The sequence below is a fragment of the Pelodiscus sinensis genome, chromosome 15 (assembly GCF_049634645.1).
Source record: "Pelodiscus sinensis isolate JC-2024 chromosome 15, ASM4963464v1, whole genome shotgun sequence".
Lineage (NCBI taxonomy): Eukaryota > Metazoa > Chordata > Testudines > Trionychidae > Pelodiscus > Pelodiscus sinensis.
In genome coordinates this window covers 13336679-13357964 of record NC_134725.1, presented here as the reverse complement: position 1 = coordinate 13357964, position 21286 = coordinate 13336679, and the positions used below count along the sequence as shown (strand labels likewise).

At 44.2% G+C, this 21286-nt stretch overlaps 1 long non-coding RNA gene across 1 annotated transcript in view; it reads left to right on the top strand.

Annotated features, from left to right (window-relative positions):
* LOC102457715 (uncharacterized) overlaps positions 1-19653 on the top strand; it is a 36671-nt gene extending 17018 nt beyond the window's left edge. The window contains exon 3 of the long non-coding RNA XR_332390.4: positions 17702-19653. This is a non-coding gene — a long non-coding RNA (uncharacterized LOC102457715). The remainder of the gene's footprint in view (positions 1-17701) is intronic.
* The last annotated feature ends 1633 nt before the right edge of the window (positions 19654-21286 follow it).

Here is a 21286-nt window from a genome sequence, read left to right as displayed (position 1 = left end):
TCCCTGTGCCATGAACCCTTATATTCCTCCCATCCTTGAATCCTGGATCTTCTTCCCAACTGAGGGAGCCAAAACCATGCCTTGCAGATTCTCCAGCCTTCAAAGGTTAGCTGTATGCTACACTGCCACTTGTTACTCTGTCTCAAATTATCTGTGCCTGCCCCCTGACTACTGTCCTTGGAGCCTACCAATTTGGGAATCCTGCCTTAATTCACCCTGAAGAAGTACAGTACTGCATTATAAAGTCCATCTGTTTATATTGTCTTTCTACATGAAACAGAGATCTAATCATGAGTAACTGGAAGGAAAACCAGAACCCCGATAGGAAGAAAAAGGAAATGGATTTTTTTCTGGGAAATTAATTGTTAAGATGGACAAAGCAGTTATTGGCCTGAAGTGACATGCAGTATATGTACACACTCACCTTGCCCCTCCCTCAGTTGTCCAGCTGGTGCATGAACTAGAAGGTCTTGACTTTATCATGAAGAAAACATATTACTCTGCCTTAGATGCCTGCTTCAACCAGGACAGAAGCATTATTTGAAAAAGAAAACAATGTAGACACAACCGTTTCCACTGAATGGAGAAAATAAATTGTTGCAACAACAAAGACTTTAAAAGACTTTCAACCTATAAACATCTACAGTTGTGACAAAAGTGGCCTCTGTTGGCAGATCATCAAAATGCAACTTAGGATACATCTACACTGTGTCACTATTTCTGGACACTTGTGGTATCCCAAAAAAAGCTATTCCACATCTTGACAGAAGGCCTGTTATTTTGAAATGTCTTTTGAAATAATGGGTGAGCTATTGCGACATCCCTGTAAACCACGTTCCACAACAATTAAGGGACATTTTGGAATAATGTTTTATTTCAAAATTTGGTGCTGTGTTGACAGCACCAAATTATCAAATAAAGTATTTCCAAATACACTAAAAATAGCTATGCAATTTTCATAGCTCAAATTGCATAGCTTATTTCAAGCTAAGGGTGCAGTGTAGATGCACCCTGCATCTTTTGAAGGTGTGCCAACTGCAACAGGAAAGGGGATGAAAAAACATGTGACTTCCTGTGCCATGACCTGGATGGATAAGCTTGGCAAAAAAGTGAACAAGAAGTCAGCAAATCCTAGAAGCATTTGTAGCATAAGAAGTCTTCTTATGGAGTATAACAGCAACTATAAAGTCTGCATGACTGTCGTGGAATTATCCATTTGTCTTTGCAAGTGGAACCTGAGATGAGTGAAGACCAATCTCCCATGTATTGTGCAGTTGCACTTGGAATAATGCAGATGTCAGCACCAATATGCACAACCAGACTTTTACAACCTCTGCTGGATGGCATTGCCATATTACTTGAGAAATATTATCTGCACTCAGATCTTGTCTACACTATGAGATAAGATTGAATTAAGATTGGTTTCTAAGCACCTGATTTTATAAAGTTGGAGGAGCACATCCCAACTGTATGCAAGGGTTCAGTGTAGTACATCCCCAGCAAGGTGGCTACTGTTGACTTTGACAGTGATGCACTGTGGGTAACTATCCCACTGTTCTTTCCACCCCTTTGCATTCTGAGTTAGGCTACCAGTGCCCAATGGGACCAAACAGTACAGTGAGTGGGTCTGGATGCATGTTATCAGTGCACTCATCTTCATGCCCCACTGCTTGAAAGCAACAATCTTTTTGCACCCTTTCCCCTGGTTGTTCATGAAGACACCAAGCAAGGCAAATATGAACCCCATTCAGCAGCAAAGTACTATGGCAATCATAACGAGTATCTCACACCTTATACTCCAGTATGTCCAGATCCTATCCAGGGCCCACCAGAGTGAGGAAGCATATGAAGAGGCCATGAACTGAAGAGTGAAGCACTTGAGCTGAGTAATTGGGAGATGCTGGTGGCACTCAGTCCTCTTGATACCAGTGGAATTCTGGTTCTGATGCCATGAGACAAGCACAGATGGGTGGGACTGCATAGTTATGCAGGTATGGGACGATCAGCAATGGTTGCAAAACTTTTACATGGTATGGCCACTTTCATGGAAGTTTGCACGTCACTTTCTCCCACCCTGAAGTGCAACAATACTGGCAAAAGATCTGCTCTGACAGCTGAGAAGTGTGTGGCAATAGCTTTGTGGAAGCTTGCAATACTGGACAGCTACTAGTCAACTGGGAATCAATTCAGAGTAGGGAAATGTTCACGTTGAGAGCTCTTGTGACCCAAGTAGCCAAGGCAATCAGTACACTTCTGTTACAGAGGATGATGACTCTGGGAAACATGCAGGATATATTGAAGGACTTTGCGGCAATTCCTTAACTGTGCTGGGGAGATAGATGGAACATACTATCATACTACTATTTTGGCGCCCAACCACCTTGACAAAGAATACATAAACTGCAATGGGTACTTCTTGGTGTTGTTGCAGGTATTGATGGATCACAAGGGCCATTTATTTCACTGACCTAAACATGGGATGGTTGTAAAAGGCGCATGATGCATGGACCTTTAGGAACTCCAGTCTCTTCAGGAAGCTGCAAGGTGAAACTTTCTTCCCAGACTGGAAAATTAACACTGGAGGCATTGACATGCCAATAATGATTCTTGGAGACCCATCCTATCCTTGCTCCTGTGGCTCGTGAAGTCATACACAGGTTGCCTGGACCACAGTAAGGAGCAATTCAACTACAGGTGGAGCAAATGCAGAATGGTGATAAATGTTTAAAGGGAAGGTTTCACAATGTATTGAGTAGGTTAGACCTACTCCACCTGTAAACCTGTAAACAATTCCACCTGTAAACCTGTAAACCTTGTGATTCCCTCCCCCATGCAACACAAGCAATACTGTTGTTAATAAATCAAGTGTTTTTATTTAAGGAATACAAAGAAGCAAAGACAGAAAAGGAGTTCAGAGTGGAAGCTTTGTGGTGGGGAGTGGGGAGAGAGTAGAAGGGAAAGTGGCATATCACAATCCCCCTGTTTAGCAGTTGCACGGGTGTGAGAATGGCAGCCTTTTGTTCTGGGACATATCCCTGTGGTTTGAGTGTGAGGATGCCTATGATTCCCTTCCCGCCTCCCCCCTCCCCAACATTCTAGAGTGCCTGGGAGAGGAAGCAGTGGAACTTGGTGAGGAAGGAATGTGGGTCAGCATGGGCCAGAGGGGGTTTCAATGCATCTGACTCTCCTGTGAGTCCATGAGTTGGGTCATCAACTTTGCCATGATGCTCAAGACATTCTCCAATGTCTTCACTTCACATTCCCTGTTTTCATGCTCTGCTTGCATCTGCTGCAGCAGCAGTCTCCTCTACTCATTTAATTGTGCCCTCTCCAAATAGGTGGATTGCATTTCCTCATGGAACATTTCATACTGGTTATGTCTTTGCCTTCTTATTTGTGCTAGCCAAACAGCTGGAGGAGCCAAGGGAGTGGGCAGCAGGCTTGCCATTGCACCCACCTTAAAAAAAAAGTGAAGAGAAGTGTGACAGGGTGCTTGACCTGCAATGGCCCTTTAAGGGCAAAAACCCAAAAGTGAGGGCTGAGTGCAAAGCCCCAGCTGAGGTAGTTGTCACTATTAAGGACCCAGCTGGAGGCTATATAAAGAGGGGTTCCTGGAGGAAGAGGAGGACTTACTGCTGCTCTGAACAGAGAGCAGGTGGGACCTGCCTAGGAAAGGAAGGCAGAGCTGGGAAGCTCTGGTCAAGTAAGCTCTCAGGCTGCAGGGTCTGATGCAAGGCCTGAGTCTAGCAGGGCTGCAAGGAGGCAGCCAGGGTAGGCAAAGGCAGCAGATCCACACCCCCTTGCCAGTGTAGAGTGGTCATTACAGACTGCAGTTTGTCTCTGATGCAGCGACTACATGGATTCTGGCAGGGGGTCACTGAGGCAAGGTGGGTACAAGGGAACTGGGTGTTCCCTGGGAGGAGAACTTGGTGCCCCTGGAGAGGGGAGGACCCTGAAGTGCAAAGTTGGATAAACACCTACCCCTGGAAGGGGGCTCAGAGACACTGGAGTGGGCCCTGATGGAGGGCGGTATCCTGAAGAGGACAGCGTGGTCCTAGAATGACATGGGTTTGGACTGGAGAGGGAAGTGAGAACATGGGGAGACACAGGCTAGAGGATGGTGTCCAGTGAGTTGACAAGCTAATTCCCAGGGCTACCAGTTGGAGGTGCCACAGTGGTGAATCAGCCCCTTGACAGGCAAACTTTACAGAAGAAACATGGTGGAATGTAGATCCTAATCTCTTCGCATAAAATAAATCTGTTCAAGACAACAGGCATGTGGTACAAACAAGGCCAAAGTTATGCGGTTAAGCACCCACTATGCAGCAGGTACATCACAGAGATCTTAAGGGAGCAGCTGGACGTGGTTTGGTGGCAGGCATGATAGGGGACAGGTTGGAGCTCACTCTTTTGCTTCTGCTTTGAAAGCATATGTAACACAGTGCCTGCAGCTAGCAGCTCCTGCAGCTAGGCAGGCCTCTGCATTTGCAAAGGGGGGCCGTGGTGGTGAGACAGGGGCTCACATGGTAACCATGTGTTCAACACCTCCCCCTCCTTTGCTAGGAAAATGAAAATTTCCCTTCCCATAGGAGCCTGTGGGCAGGAGGAGGTCTGGGTGCAGAGGAAAGGCAGGGGCTCATGTGGACACCAAGGAGCCTGTGGGTAGAAGGGGAGGGGATCCAGGTATGGCAGCAGTGCAGGGGCTCAAACCATGCTTTGCTGGGCATGAGTGAATGAAAGTGTACTGCTCTGGTATCAGTTACAGAGCTTCCCCTGCTTCATCCAAGTTGCCATGGGAGCGGATGCTGAATGACTGTGGCCAGAAACCTGGACCTTAGGCTGCAATGTGGTGTGCTTCTGCGACACCAGACCACTTACTGCGGACTTGGCGTGGAAAGGGGTCCTACTGTGGAGGCTGTAATGACGCCGGCCTCCCTGGAGACCTGGTGAGAAGGATAAAAGAACCTCTGAGCTTTATGGAGCTGTGCAGGGAGGATTCCTGCTCTGTCTCCAGACATGTGAATAGCCTGTCCCGGGGAACCCTGCTGTAGGCAGAGTGGCTGCCATAGGTCACACCCAATTGCCTTTCCCCACATGTCACATGATTAAAAATGTGAACTCACCAGAAGTGCCCTCCCTGCCATCAGGGCGCTGCTGCGATACATCCTAGGAGAAGGAGATTGACTCTAAAGTTATAAAAGGGTCCTGGCTCTCCCTGAGATCAGATGCTCCACTCACCTGCAGACTATTCTCCTCCTTGTTCTGAGGAGTGTCTTTGCAGGAATACATGGACCGGGTAGGGAAACTGGTCAGGTCCCTCCTGAAATCCCATGCAGCTGCCCATAGAAGTGGCATGTTTGCAGCGCTGACTCTGACCATCTGTTTTGCCTCCTTTTCTTCTGTTATTCCCGCCTCACTTTATTTTCACCTAGTACTGTTGGTCACCTTTTCTCCACTATACCCTGTGGAATCTTGGCCTAAATCTCAGCGCTTCTTTTGCTGCTTCATTGTTCTGCCTGAACTGATTCCCCTTCCCACACAGCAATCAGGTCCAGGACCTCCTTCACGCTCCATGCTGGAGCTCATATTTGACACTGGCCATTCATGGTCAGGTGTGCTGCCTGCTCTGAGGTCTGCTCGCCACACAGGAAATGAAATTCAGATTTTCCTGGGACTTGTCTTGTGTACAAGAAGAGTGGCAGAGTTGAAAGTCCTGGCCAGAGCAGTCACCGTGTGGCACTGTGGGACATCTGCCAGAGACCAAGAACATCAACTTTCACAACACTGCATGTGCACTACTCTAAAGTTGACCATGCAAGGTCAGATTTATCATTAATCCTTGTAAAAAGCAGGACTACTAAAATCAAACTAAAGGCCCTTAAAGTTGGAAGAACAGGCTTGGTGGTGTGGACTCATTGTTTAGAAAATTAATCTAATGCACCTGAGTTTGAGCCAAACTCCTGGTGTAGTAAACTATAGTATAGAATAAAACTATAGTAAAGAAAAAAAATTGAAACTATAGTTATAATATGTATATACATATTATATAATAATAGGCAGGGCTCAACAATTAGTGTAATCTACTTGCCCATGATGAGTAGATTACAAGCCGGCACAGCCATGCAGCGCAGTAAGTGCATGCGCAGTACAGTCTGCGCATGCGCAGCGTGCCGAACCACGTGGCTGGTGAGCAGGGCTCGCCGCCACTTGGCAAGCCCTGATAATAGGTATATATAATAAAAATTAAACTATAGTAAAGAATAAAATTGTCAGACACATAGATGAACATAATTTGTTGGGGGAAAGTCAACATGGTTTCTGTAAAGGCAAATCATGCCTTACTAATCTACTAGAGTTCTTGAAGGGGGTCAACAAACATGTGGCCAAGAGAGATCCAGTGGATGTAGTATACTTAGATTTCCAGAAAGCCTTTAACAAGGTTCCTCACCAAAGGCTCTTAAATAAAGTAAGTGTCCATGGGATAAGAGGGAAGGTCCTTTTATGGATTGATTAAAAACTGGTTAAAAGACAGGAAACAAATGGTAGTTTTCAGAGTGGGGAGAGGTAACTAGTGTGGTTTCCCAAAGGTCTGTCCTGGGACCCATCCTATTCAACTTATTTATAAATGATCTAGAGAAAGGGGTAAACATTAAACAGGCCTATTTTTATTCCAAAAGCAGCCCTTTTCTGCGCCTATCTCCATTTAGAAGGAGATGGAAATTGTAAATCAAGAACCAGTGCTGATCTTTCACAAACTCACCGTTCCACATGCCTTTTAAATAGCAAACTGTTCATTAAAATCAAAGCACTCATCAAGCTTTGCATTCTTTTAAATAAGAGGTTATTAAGATTTTCTATAATACAACACAGAGATTGCCTCAGGGATAATCTCTCTTGCCCATTTCCCATTATCTATGCTCCATCTCCCCTTCCATTCCCCATTCCCTACCTCCTTTCCCATTCATGATCATATGGACATCATCCCCCCTTCCATTCCTGGTTTTCTGAATCATCCCTTTCCATTTGTGAGCACATATCACCCCTGTGGCTACTACTGGAATTGCTTACATGGAATACTAACATTAGAAAAAGGCTTAATTTTAATGTGTGTTTTAATATAATGGAGTAGCCAGAAACGTAGTGTACAAGGAGACACCACCATGTGACAGGCTCCTTTCTGAAAAGCAACAGTGAGTGATTCTTGAACCACAGTAGGGGTATGTCTACACGTGTACCTTCTTTCAAGGGAGTGATGCAAATGCAGCTGAGCAAAATTGCAAATGAAGCACGGATTTGAATTTCCCATGCCTCATTTGCATATTCACATTATGGCACTATTTCAAAATAGCGCTATTTCGAAATAACAAACGCTATGTAGACGCGGTTACTTTTTCTGAAATAACTGGTAAACCTCACCATAGAAGGAATAAGGGTTATTTCAAAAGAAGGGTTTTCTTTCAAAATAACCGCATCTACACAGCGTTTGTTATTTCGAAATAGTACCGTAACACAAATATGCAAATGAAGTGCTGGAAATTCAAATCTCCACTTCATTTGCAATTTCGCTCAGCTGCATTTGCATCCCTCTCTTTTGAGTGTGCAAGTGTAGACATACCATTGGAGAATCAGTGATATAGAGAAACCAAAGAATACAATTCACAGAATTTAAATTGGTTCACTGAGAGGCGCTCAGATGTCTGCCATTTTGATGCACAAATTACACAGGAGGCATGTCCTCTAGGTATCATACTTTCAAAGAATGACCATGTGAGTGTTTAAAATGTTTCAGTTATGCTCATTTTGACAGCATATTATTGTTTGCTTCAATTTTTTCCAGAAATCTACAGAAAACTAATAACACTTATTTTTATGGTAACAGTTTACATGTTCAGCCACTAGGGAACCAATAGGGATCTGTGATAACTCTCATTATTCAATTCTGCAGAGCCAATGCAACATCTTGCTCCTTGAGAGAAGGTGTGGACATATAAAGCTCCTAGAAAGACTAGTATGCCATGACCGTATAATGATGGTTCTCAAACTGTGTTCTTTGGACTACTGGTGATTCATGAAGAACTTGTTAGTCACCTAGTTGGCTTTCTTCACTGATTTCTCTTGCTAAATTGCATGATATAGTGAACTAAGAATGCATTGAATACTTTCCTAATGTGTTTCCATGCAAGCCACTGCTGTAGTTGCTAGAGGGACGTTACCAGAGGCCTGTGATGTGAATGGATGTGAAGGTGCCATTAAAGTAATCTCTCTGTGGAATCAGTGGCCCATAGTTTGGAAACTTTGCATAATAATACCTAGCTCTGAGATGGTGCTTTTCATTAGTTCACCACCAAGAACTTTACAAAGGAAGTACATATCATGGTTTCCATTTTACAAAAAGGGCACAGAGATGAGCAAAGTAACTTGCCTGTCCTCACTGATTGGTAGAAAAGGAAATAGAGGCCACAAATTTGTATTGTACTGGTAGCTAAGATCCCCAGTCATGGACCAGGATTCCACCCCACTAGGTGTTGTATAAAAAGATGCTCCCTGACCCCAAAAACATAGTCCTTAGAGCTTTACTGAAGTAAGTACTGTAGGTTTTTAATGTACTATCTATCCTTCGACCAGATTCTTCCACCCTTACTCATCCTACTGCTGAGTAGTCCCATTGATTTCAATGGGAGCCAGTCAGGGAGTAAGGTACCTACTGCTCTTTCTGGGTCATAGTCAGGATCTGGCCTTTCATCTCCTACATCTCCTATATATTTGAGAGAGTTTGTGCATCTGTCTGTGTGTCTGTCCTTCTGTGAGTCTGTTTACTCAAGAACTCCCCCTAAATGGTATGAGCTAGGACCACCAAATTGGTGTGCAACTTCCTTTTATCATGCCTTAAAGCAAGATCATGGTTTGGTTGTTCCAGGACAATCAGATGTGTGTGAAATGTGATTGTTTCTCATCAAACAGAAAGGGAGAAATCTGTTAGTAGGGACAGTTATACTCCAGACTGACCACAGAGGGGCAGCAACCAAGCATGTCCTGATAGTCCCAGAGCATCAGGCAACCAAGCAGTATGGCCCTGACTGCCCCAAACTAGCTTAGAGCAGTAGTCACTGGCCAGACAGTGCAGATCCAGCTCCCCTGGACTCGTCTAAGGGAGCAACGCTGGCAGCTGGGCAGCAGCACTTGGCCATCCCACCTTCTGCCCTGAGTCCTCCCAACACACACCTCCCTAACCTCCTGCCTTGACTCCTGACTTCCCAAGCTCCCAGCCTCTGCTCTGAAGGACTCTGGGTAAACCTTCTTGTTCCTAATAATAAGAATCTGTGTTACATAGATGTTTACTTTGGGTCACACAAAAACAAGGGAAATTAGCATAACTAATCTGGCTAGAGAGTTTCTTGGTGCTACTTTAGTTCTTTCCACTCTATTTTCAGAGGGTTGTATCCAAGTTAGTAAGATGAGGGTGGCAATTGCCAGATCAGATGTTAGATAAGGGCACCTGGCTGGGCTGAATTCAGACCATGTTCTCTTGACAGATGGTCAGAGAGTTTCAGTGGCTGAAGTCTTGGCTACAGTCAGACCCGCAGCTGTGGATTTCCTGAGATTTATAGTGAGGCTACACTAACGGCAACCAAAGTCTTTCCCTGGACTTTGCCTGGCTCAGGCTCCAAGGATGGAATTTCCCATCTGTTGGAGCCCAAAACCTATTGATATTCAGCTAGATTCAGTCATGTTGGAAATCCCTGACCAAATGTCCTTCATGGGTTCTTATGTATGGGGCCGGCCAGCCAGGATGGAATAGTTAAAATTGCCTTTGTACTGTGCTCAGCAGTAGCAAAGTCCGTCACTGGTGGCAGCTGTGTCCTATCAAAGGGCAGATTTGGGAGGACGAGGGAGCTCGTGCGGGACGAGGTCCAGGGTAGTTCTGTACGAAGATCACACCGCATTGTTTGCTATACAAAGAGTAACCAGTTCAAGCTGGGAAGAAGACGGGTGATTGAAAAACCTGCAGCAATAAGAGATTTGGCACGGCCGCTGCTATTTTGCAGTAAAGTCAATCAATGTGGTGGGGCCATTTGGAATATTGAAACCTTCTGTTGGGTGCACATCAGAAAGAAGACAGGATTCCCCTGCTCCCCGGGGGGAGGGAGGAGAAACAACTAGCCCAGAACAAACATCTAGGACAGGTTCCGTCTGGGATCTTTCCGCATTTCTTATGGCCTCTATTCTCCTTTGTGCAGCCAATGGACTTGGCTGGATTGAAAGAACAATACGATAGATACAGGGAAGAAGGCATCTTCTAAAGCACACTGTGCTGAGTTTCCATGAAAATTTGCTTCTTGGAGAATGATTTTTGTCACATTAATTTCCCACCCCTGAAAATATACTGAGGATTCCCTTTCCTATCTGTATGTCCCTTAACATTGCTGGAAAAATTTACTCTCTCTCTCTCTCTCTCTCTCTCTCTCACACACACATGCTTTTTGTGGCTAAAAATCGCGCTGCTTTCAATAATTTTCTGTTGCGGGTAGAAAATTCCTTCTCCATCAATAACTCTTTACTTTTCATCAGAGGACTATAAAAGCGTTTGTGATGAATACTGGCGAAAGCCAAACGATAAAGTGAGAATTAGCCAAAATGAACCAGTTCCCCTGGATCCATCGCAATGCCAGTTTGGGGGGAAAGGGGAAAGAGAAAACGTTCTTTCATTTGCTCCCCGTCAAACTCAGGGTGACTCTGAGGAAGGAGAGGGAGTTAGGTGTTAGATACTATACACTCTGACAAGGCCTTTTTTTTTTTTAAAAATCACGAACGGTATCTTTAATACTGGGTAGAATGACAAACTAGCCCGCCTCGCCTTCGATTCCTTTGTAGCCACAATGCCCCACGGTAAAGTACTTGGCTGTTTTATGATCATTATGTGTGTAATAGGAAAGAACTCTGATTGAAGCTGCCTTTTCCATGGCTTTATTAGCCTCAAGCAGCCTTAACTTCCCTCGGCAGGTAGAATATCTCCTGCACTGCACGGAGTATCCTTATTAAAGGGCAATACGTGTCTCCCACCCGAAGATTTAGTTTCCTCCCTGCCTGAGAGGACATCCCCTAACGATTCCACTGCTTTTGTGCTCTGCTGTTTGTCAGGAGGGCTGACTTAAAGCTACCCTACATCTGCTTAGGCTATAGGGCTGCGCTGCCTACATTTTAATAACCCTATAATTTACACATTTCCATTATGCCCTGTAATTTCACTGCGCTGAGAACCGGGATACAGAGAAATCCCAGAGCACGAGAGCTTGCAGAGAATCAGAATAAATAATGGGCTTAAAACTGCAGCCGTAAAATAATTGAATGGAGAGGAGCCAACAATGACTGAAAAATAAACACGTCTCCTCATTCCTCGCAGCTCGCAACGAAGCTTTATTTACAATCGCGTTCTGAGAAACTATTGGGGAAATTAAACTAGCAAAGATCTAGTGGGACTCTGGAAAGAAACTGGCATGGGATGTACGGACGCCTTTTTCTAACGCAACTGTTAGTTATAAACAAGGTTTAAATATATACGTTTAATAAAGTCCTCTCCTTTTAAACGCCATAGCTACTCAGAGAAAACTGACACACACTTCCCGTATTACTAGAACAAGTGTGTGTTTTTGTTCTCAAAGTACAAAAGACAGTAGACACCTCTCCCCAAAATACCGACAACCAACCAACCACACTCAAAATCTCTCTCTCTAACTAACGAACTAACTAACTAACTAACTAACCAACCACACGACAACCATACATTAAGGACTTTATTTCTGCAGTAAGATCAAAGGCACACATACACAGTTATATATGGATAGACACTTTCAAATTACTGTGTTTGTGATCAAGTGACCTGCCGCTAGTAAAACTTTAGCGTTGGCACGTGTGATATATAGATGTATATGACACGTTTGAAAGAGTACAGACAATAATAACGGCAGCTCACTGAATTAAAGACAATACTTTTCAGCATGTTTGACTGCATATGTGTGTCAGTGTGTACGTGTTGGTGTATTCACGTAACAATGCTTGAGACACAACCGCACACAAGATGAACTCTGGAACTTGTAACTCACCAACGACTTTTTGTCCCAGATGAAAGGGATGGGCAAAGTCGAAATTCTTAATACTGAATTTATTTTCTATGGTCGGTTCGCGCCGCAAGTCTATGTAAAACTGCATTAAAGAGAGGGGTTTGGTCCTGCCGGTAGGATAGGGGATGGGATTTGATGACTTTCGAGGTCCCCTCCAGCCCTATGATTCTATGAAAACAATCTTCAGAAATGAAGGCAAAGGTTTATAATGGGGATGCAAATAGATTGCAAAATAGTTTATTGACGAGGGTCTCTAGCCTCCGATCCTATAGGAGATCGTCCCGATTAAATCAAACGCTGCACTACTGCGCCCTTCAACTGGCGCAGTTTATAAATCAATGTATTCTATTAACCCACAGCATGGCTCATGGGAATATTCATTTTCACCTTGATATACGTGCTCCGCCATGCATAGGGACGCACACACACTTTATAACACGTACAAAGGCACATTTACCCCCATAAAGATATATCCTAAATCAATTAATGTCACCCATACCCTTCGGGATCGAAATTTTGTGCTATGATCCAGACTGGATTAACTGAAAAATAATATGATTGTTCCCGTAGGCTTGGAAACCCTCGTCTACCGAATGTCTAGCCAAGCGGACATTTTACTTAGTTGCTCTTGTTGTGTAGCAGGAAGGGTAAAAAATATGTAAACAGCCAAACTGAAAGACACAAGAGTCCCGCAGAAGAGAAATTGTGGTGAAATTATGAGTTTGTCTGTCACACGCATTTTATTGCATAGGGGTGGAAAGGAGAGGCTTTTATGCGGGAGACAGGAGAGCTCGACCCTATAACCCCACGAGGCGGCTGTAAAGTTTTTTTCTGTTTCTATGAGCCACACACACTTGGGCTCACATATTTTCTATGATAAGACTAAAGTTCTCCTAATTTACAGACCAGCCCTGGCACTGAATGTTCTTCAAGGTAGGCACTGAAGAACGTCAAGTTCTAGTATGACTGCTTAGGGCTACATAAACCTAATTCAATTTCCCGGGCCGGAACAGCGGTGTAAATCCAGAATATGTTGTATTTGCACCTGTGTAGTAGAACAAGATGTGACCCAGCGATCAATTTCAGGCAATAGAATAATGGCTACAGGAGGAGCTAGATTAACAGGTGGTTGCAACTTTTACAACATTGCGCTTAGTTGAAAGCACATTAAACATAGGATGGGTGGGGGACGTTGTAAATTATGCATGTGATATATTTCGTTATTATTTGGGTTGCTGTAGGGTAGAGCCAAAATGCAGGACAGAGCCCCTTTACGCCAGGCACTGTACAATCCCCAGTCTTGCTCGCAAACAGGGCGATACGGGTGTGAAAAGAACGTGGGAATACTCGCGTGCCCAGAGCTGATGTGGTGTAGGTATAAACTCTGCTGTGAACGCTGGTGAGGCCTCACAGACCTGGGTCTACGTTTGACTCAGTAGTGTGTGTGTACTTGCTTTCTACACAAATCCGGCTTTCTACACAAATCCGGCTTTCTACACAAATCCCCTCCCTGCACGTTTTATCAAGCAACCAGTGAGCGGGGCTCCATGAAATCAAGGATCCGTTGTAGGTCTACACGGAACACCAGAGTCTAGACAGGGCGAGACAGAACCAGGCAGGGTTCTCCTCCATTTCCCGAACCTTCTCACGCGCGTGTTTTGGGATCCTGTCCACAACGTACAAGGTTTCTCTCTCCTGCCCTCGTTAGCAGGTAGGTCGCTATTATAGACTCAACTCTTTCGGAAATATCTGGTGACTGAACGCACCCATATGCCGACAGGACTTTTGCTCGGGAAAGTATTTGCTGGGCGAAGGAGAGGGGAGGGATTAAGAAATAGCTGCACTCGGAGATTGTATACGCCTGAGGCTGCTGGTGCTGATGGAACTCCCTCCCTACACGAGAACTACAGGAAAGAAATCCCTCAAATGTCGGCACATACAAGCCAGCTCTGGCAGCGTGTTTACGATGTAAGATCCCGATAAAACTCACCATAAAGTTATGTCAAATGAAAAGGGCTCTCCCTACGCCCTCCCCAGATATACCTTCCCTTTGGGCATGGCGGTAGCTGGAATCTGTGAGAACTGGATGCACAGGGAGAAAGCAGAGGCCGGGGTGTATATACATATATACTCATCAGGGGAATTGTAAAGGCGCATTCTCTCCATTCTGCCAGCGCCTAGTGTCGGAGGTAGGAGCGCGCAAACTGGTTGGAACTGAGAAAAGCGGAGCGCACAGTTAAGTGCGCCCACCGGATATTTGCGCTTGGAAGGAAGGATTGGGCGCACTTTTGAGCTCACTCCGGGAGGAAACTAATTCTGTTGGCTCTTTGAGGGGCAGTGTTTTGCCAGCCTGATCGCTAATAGGGGCAAATCTCTACCCCGAAAGGTGAATCGGGGGGGCCGCTTGGATGAAGAAGGGTTGTGGAACTTTTATTCTCCTTTTAGGGGAGGGAGGCACTTTGTACGCGGTTCGCCTTCTGCTATAAAAGCTGGTTCCATGTGTTGCGGTGATCTCTCAAAAAAGGAAAATCACCTGGTCTACATCTGGGCCTGATCCTTCAGTCACAACAAATACCCTCTGAACTCTATTACAGCCCCCTTAAACCACTGTCAGGGACGCTTACAGGCGCCGCTTCCTAGCAACACTTCCGTGGAGATTTCTTAGCGTTTTCAACGCAATATGCGGCTGTGGGGTGGTTCCCCCCCCCCCCCCCCCTTCCCTAGAAAAAACAAACATTTTCTCCCATCACTGGCTTTCGGGCAAGGTCAGATAACAAGGCAGCTGGTGTGCAGCGAAGTTGTAGGGAAATCATTGATATGTAGTAGGCTGAGTGAATCTATCCCAAAGAAAATATTACGTAAGTGAGTCTGATCAACATGCCCGGGCGAAAGGCGCTCTCGTAAAGGGCTAATGTAGCAAATGAAACAAATGATCATTGGAAATGTTAAACACAGAAGGGCATTTCATCGCACCAACATCATTTCAGCTTGAAAGAGTTGAAAGAGGTTTTCTTTAATCCTCTTGTTCAATGCAAAGCAGCCTGAAGACCCACCGGGGGGATTTTTTATGTACACGCTGGCAATTGAAAGGGGTTAAATGGAGGTGCAGGGTGGGAATAAAGCTGACAAAGCAAAAGCCCGATTCTGGCACGCTTGAGTTAGGGCCAGATCCGAAGCCCACCGAAGTAAGTAGTGACTCCCATGCACTTTTATGGGGTTTGGATCGGGCTCTTTTTATGCACAGGAATAGCCCCCATGGAAATCATGGGGGCACTCATGCGACTGGCGCCTCTGAAGTCAATGGGGCCTTTTGTCACTGATTTCAATGGGCTCGGGATCAGCCCCTAAGTGAGGAAATCTAGAGTGGACCATCTTTTTTTAATCTCACAACGCCTTACTCGCCTCTTCCCCTCGTCCCTAGTGCAGAACCAGTTGATACAACCCACAATGTTTGGTACAATATGCTAGATACCACTTTCTGTCCTTGCCTTAGCCTACATCTCTCTCTATGTAGGCGTTATTCAAACATATATGATTTAATAAAGACAGAAAAATGTCCTTATACGCTGCATTACCGTGCCCTTCACAAATGCCAGTACATTGTACAGCTGTGGGCACAAAACAAGGGCTTTCCGTTCAATCACTTTCCCTCAAAGATATTTTCCAAGAGATTCTGAGGAACTTTGCTACAAAGTTAAAAGAGGCAGAAAATAAGCAATTCCTGCTTTTAAACTGTTCTCTACTAGAAATTCCAATAAAAAAAGCCCTTAAACATTAATGAAGGAAAATATTTGAGAATTTAGATTCATTATTTGAAGTACAAATTTAGAATGCAGTTAGTTGTTTATAGAGGCAGTTTTCAAAGAAGCATGTATTTTTCAATTGTTGGTCTGGGCAAAGTTGTCTTGGATAGAATATTCATTTGCAGAGAAAAACCACATTTTCTCGTAAGTGTATTTTGGACACACACATGTATAACATGTAACCACATGGCATACATATGATGGTAGATAATGTGCATATACATGTATGTGTACATATCCACAATCTTCACATGCGGAAATAGGGTCTGTGTCTTGGGAACATTTCTTGCACATGTAAGTAAAGTTATTCAGGTGAATACTTTTTTCTCATTAGACCACATTGCTTACAGGATTGGGTCTATATATATGTCATATGATAAATCCGGTGTATTCTTCTTGAAAGAATCTGAATGTTGGCATTTGTGTGAAGGATTTTCTTGTATTTCAAATTAAAATGTTTATAAAACGTGAAAGAGAGAAAAGGAGACAGACACGAGAGAAAGAGAGAGAGAGAGAGAGAGAGAGAGCGCTTTGTGAAACGACTTGAACTAATTTACCCCAGAAGAAGGAAATCTTTCAGGCAGTTACCTCTGCCAGCATGTTTAAAATGTATAAGTAATTTTAGATTGTGTCTTCAGTTAATATATTTTACCCTTTCTCCTCCAGATGACAAGGAAGACCAGTCATTGCAAGATGTCTGCAGATACAGCTCTTTAAGAGTTTCCATATTGTATGGTTACGAAAAAATGTGTTTGTGGTCCCTAAATCCCTCCCGACAACTTTCTAAAGTCATCTCGTGTTATGGTTTCCATTGTTTGGGCTGTATAAATCGTCTTTTGAAATTACATTCACTTCTCCCTCGCGCCAAACCTGGAATCCTTTAGAAGGATAGAAACACTGAGATTTATCTGACAAGTGTGTGTGTGTTGGGGGGGAGGAAGGAGACTATTTCCACGGCTATCACTGAGAAAGGAAGAAAAGTTCCAAGGAACACTTTACAAATTCGTGTTCGAAGTAACTTTGACGAATGATTTCTTCACTTAGCAAGTCGAGATTATAGATTTCCTTAGTACATTCAGGTCTGGATTTGATTTTAGTGTTTTCTTAAGTGTTTGGGTGTATGCCCGATAGGTTACTTCAGAAATAAACCCGAGTCCTTTATTTCCGAAGAAGCATAAAGGAGATACCTCCCTGCCTATTCTGATTATCATAGTTGGCTGTTGAGTTAGAGCACCAATGAACAAGCTAGACCACTGGACACACACAACATTTTTTTAAATTGTCATTTTATTCCCTTCTTTATTTCAGTACTTTTCTAATGATGAATTGTTACTGAAACACAAGAGCAAAAACACACTTCTACCTATGGATCTATCGCAAGAAAATCATTCCCCTCTACTTCAACAGAAGGAAAACACTTCACTTTTTCTTTTCTTTTCCCTTCCATAATCTAAAACACATACATCATCTGTGCCTGTAAGCTCCTGCAATGCACTTGCTTGCCTTGAAGAAAAGTCATGAATGTGCTTTTCCCCGTTCAGATCCCTTGCGGGTATGAGTGTCTGAAGAGTTTTCCCAGGGCTTTTTCTCCAAATTAGGCTGAAAACTATTGCTCCTGGTTTCCTTTCTGCTGCTTCAAAATCAGCAGGGCGCAAATTTGTTACAACGGTTTCGTACACACAATTTTTGACCCAAATTTCCAAGCAAAGCAAAACGATTGTAGGTTTCGTTCATTAAACCTAGCATCGAATGTTCAACATATTTTTCTATATTCTCCAGGTGTTCCAAGTTGATGCCCGGCTTGTGGCGGTGAGGAAGATGAGGAGGAGGATATCGGAGACCGGCAAGGGTTTCAGAAATATATTGATCGTACAGCAAATTTATTTAAAAAAATGTTTGGGTTTTGAAAAACATAAGAAAAGAACAAATTAACAAAAGGCGGGTCCAATCCTGAAAATACTGATGCACACGAGTATACACCATCAGTGACATCACGAACGTGGTCACAGCGATACTTCAGAATGAATCGCCTGTATTGTCAGGATTAGGTTCTTGAGTTGTCAGTTCTTGGGTACAATTTTATAAAGTGACCCAAAAGCTGAAGTCTTCATTGAAAGAAAATTGGACTTGCCCCGAAGGCGCTTTCGAATATAGTGTCCAATGCCTTTAGAAAAATATCAGTGCATTAATATAGCATTACATTCGAACACAAAATAAATACATGTGAACATCAACGCAATGTACAAGCATGTTCATTTTCTCCCAATGCAGTTTCTGCACTCCTGGGTGTACACAGAAGTACCCTACCCTTTCTCTACTCACAAGCCTATTCAATGCAATACCTTTTTCAATTGAAGGCTTGTAGTATTTTTTGTCTTGCAATGAGCACCATCTGTGAACATTGTTTTTATTATTTAGCGTTAATCTGTAAGCATACATCCATCTGTTGCATACATTGCATATTCAATTGAGCCCATATGTTTATATGTATATATATATATACCTGTGCAAAGTATGGCCCAGCTCTGCAATCTTCACTCAGGCATAGTTCCTCCCTGATGACTTGATTGATTGATTGACATACTGGGAATCGCAGGGCCCGGGCCGGTAGTTATATGAATAATAGCTTTCATACTTTTCAGATAATACACTTAGGCATGTTGTCATATGTATTAGACATCCACAGAAGCCAACACAGAACTTCGTGGATCTAGTCCAAACCTCCCTGAAAATGTTTTATCACTGCCTGGCCATATGCTATTCCCCGGAGAGACTTCTGCCTTATGTGCACGTATTGGCCCTGACATTTCCCCCCCCTCTAGACATTATCAAAGGGCCGCTTCCTCGAGGCAGCAGCCTGGATCGTTGTTCCTCAGATCCACCCACCTGCCCCTCAGTCCTAGCTCTGGGGCAGTGCGAGGCCGCACGCGCTCCAGTCCCACAGCCCTGAAACGTGGAACAGCAGAGCGCGGGTGTCACGTAAGTGGTGTTGTGGCTTGGAAGGCAACTGTCTGCCCACGCCGACTGAAATCCCGAGCAGCGTTCTGTGGGGGAGACAGCACGCGCACTCGTATCCCCAGCCGTCTGGGATTCCCATTGAGGATTTCCATTTCCCCCACACTCTCTCCCACTCCAGTCATGGAAGGCAGCCCCTTAGTCCCAGTCACCCCCGTCCACCATTGCAGACAGGCAGGTATGTTCGTAAATTCACTTAATAAAACAGCATCTTTTTTATTCCGTGCCCTTTATTGTTTGTTATTATTCTTGCACCGGCTGACCTATCGCACTTATTGCCTATGAAGTGGAAAATGAATTGTCTTAGCGAATTTCTTCAGACTCCAAAGAATTCACAAGATCCGGGGAGGGGAGGAGGAGGGAGCAGTTGGCATCCAGGGTGAAAAAAGTGCACAATTGGTGATATTCGTCTTTCAAGCAGTAGCCCTAAATCAGAACACCTGCTGCAGATTACCTGCTTCCCCCTCCTCCTTTGGAAACGGAATCATTTACATAAAATAAGCCAGGATAAATGTGTTTTGTTTTCTCCCTACCCTGTGGTATCACAGCTTCGGAGACGTGTATTGCTTTCGGGGTAATACAATAAAAAGACAATACATTCGGGAAGCAAATATCTCGGGTCACCTCTTGTCCGGCACATGTTAAGCACGCGGACAGCTAAACACAGAGCACGCATAAACACATCCGACACACAAACACATACATGTTCACAAAAGTATTTAGATGTGTTCCCCACCAGGCCTATAGAAACAGCTACACACACACACACACACACACACACACACACACAGAGAGAGACAACATTCGCACGCAGCTATCTGCACAAACCACACTGCAAGCGGGGAGCTCTGGCTAGGGGTGTACACGCCAAGTTTTCCTCTTTCCTTGCAGTTGGGATTCTTTCTCTCTCTCCATCTCCGGCTCTCCTGCCCCTGCCGAAAACGCCTCAGTCATCGCCAAAAAGTCAGGTACCCCCCCCCCCCCCCCGCCTCTTCTTTGGAAAGGCTCAAGGTCCAAGCGGGCGAACATTACCTTAGAGACAGTGTTGCTGGGCAGGGAGTCGTCCCCAGGGCAGAGGGATCATGGATGATAAGTACTGCACTTCCCCTGACAGCAGTTTCATTTGGCCACTGGCCCCGTTTCCGGTTGTAACTACTAGGGGACCCAATGAGTTTTGCTGATAAGGTATCACAGTGTGTCTCTAGTCCGCGGTCAGCACCTTAGCCCTGAGCTTCACGGGACTACTGGCAGCAGTTCCAGGACAGCAGGGAGATGTCGAGGTATTTCTGGTAACAATCACATCACACAAATGCCTACATTCCGGCTTCCTTTCTCTTTATCCCTACCACCAAATTTGAAGTCACACCTTCTACTGGATTGCTAAAGTCCGCGCTCAGGGGTGGGTTGCTGCTGCTGGTTGTTAATCTATAGGGTTCCACCAGGCCAATAAAACCAACATAGCCAGATACTTCTTTTTCAATAGGAACTTTCTTCGTCTTTTTGCCCCCAGAGAAAGCCTGTTTGTTTTCGCCTGGGTTTAACAGTGGAGTCTGTAAGCAGCGCTGCTGGGTTTGTGTGCTGGGAGAAATTCAAAAATGCCCTGCTCTGAAAGTTACTCAAACTGAGAAGCCTTTGTTTTTCTTTTGCAGAGACCTGTCCTAGACATTCATCTCTCTCTCTCTCTCTCTCTCTCTCTCTCTCTCTCTCTTACACACACACACACACACACACACACACACACACACACACGCTTTATATACAGTCATTCATGTCTACCTATGAATAAAACCTCGAGTTGAACACACAGTGAGACACCTATATATATATGTGTGCATAGGGATGGGTATATATATATATATATATATATATATATATATATATATATATATATATATATATACTAAGATCACAGCCTCTTCTGAGTGCACACCCATTATTAATTAATTTATCAGGATCAGTATTAGTATGAGGTCTTAAACATGAAAATGCCTTAAATAAACGTGTGCATAGGGATGGGTGTATATATACCCATCCCTATGCACACGTTTATTTAAGGCATTTTCATGTTTAAGACCTCATACTAATACTGATCCTGATAAATTAATTAATAATGGGTGTGCACTCAGAAGAGGCTGTGATCTTAGTACCACCACTATTCTGTGGATTGAAAACAGAAAGATTTTAAATCAAGTATATTTGCAGGAAGCACTTGGTGGGGTTCTGCAAGGCCCTTTGGTTAGTCTTATCTAATATATTCATTAATGATCTAGTGAAAGTTGTATGCAACTCATTAGTAAAGCTGGCAGATGCTTCCTAGCAGGGAGGAGGTATGCGCAAATGAGAAGACCG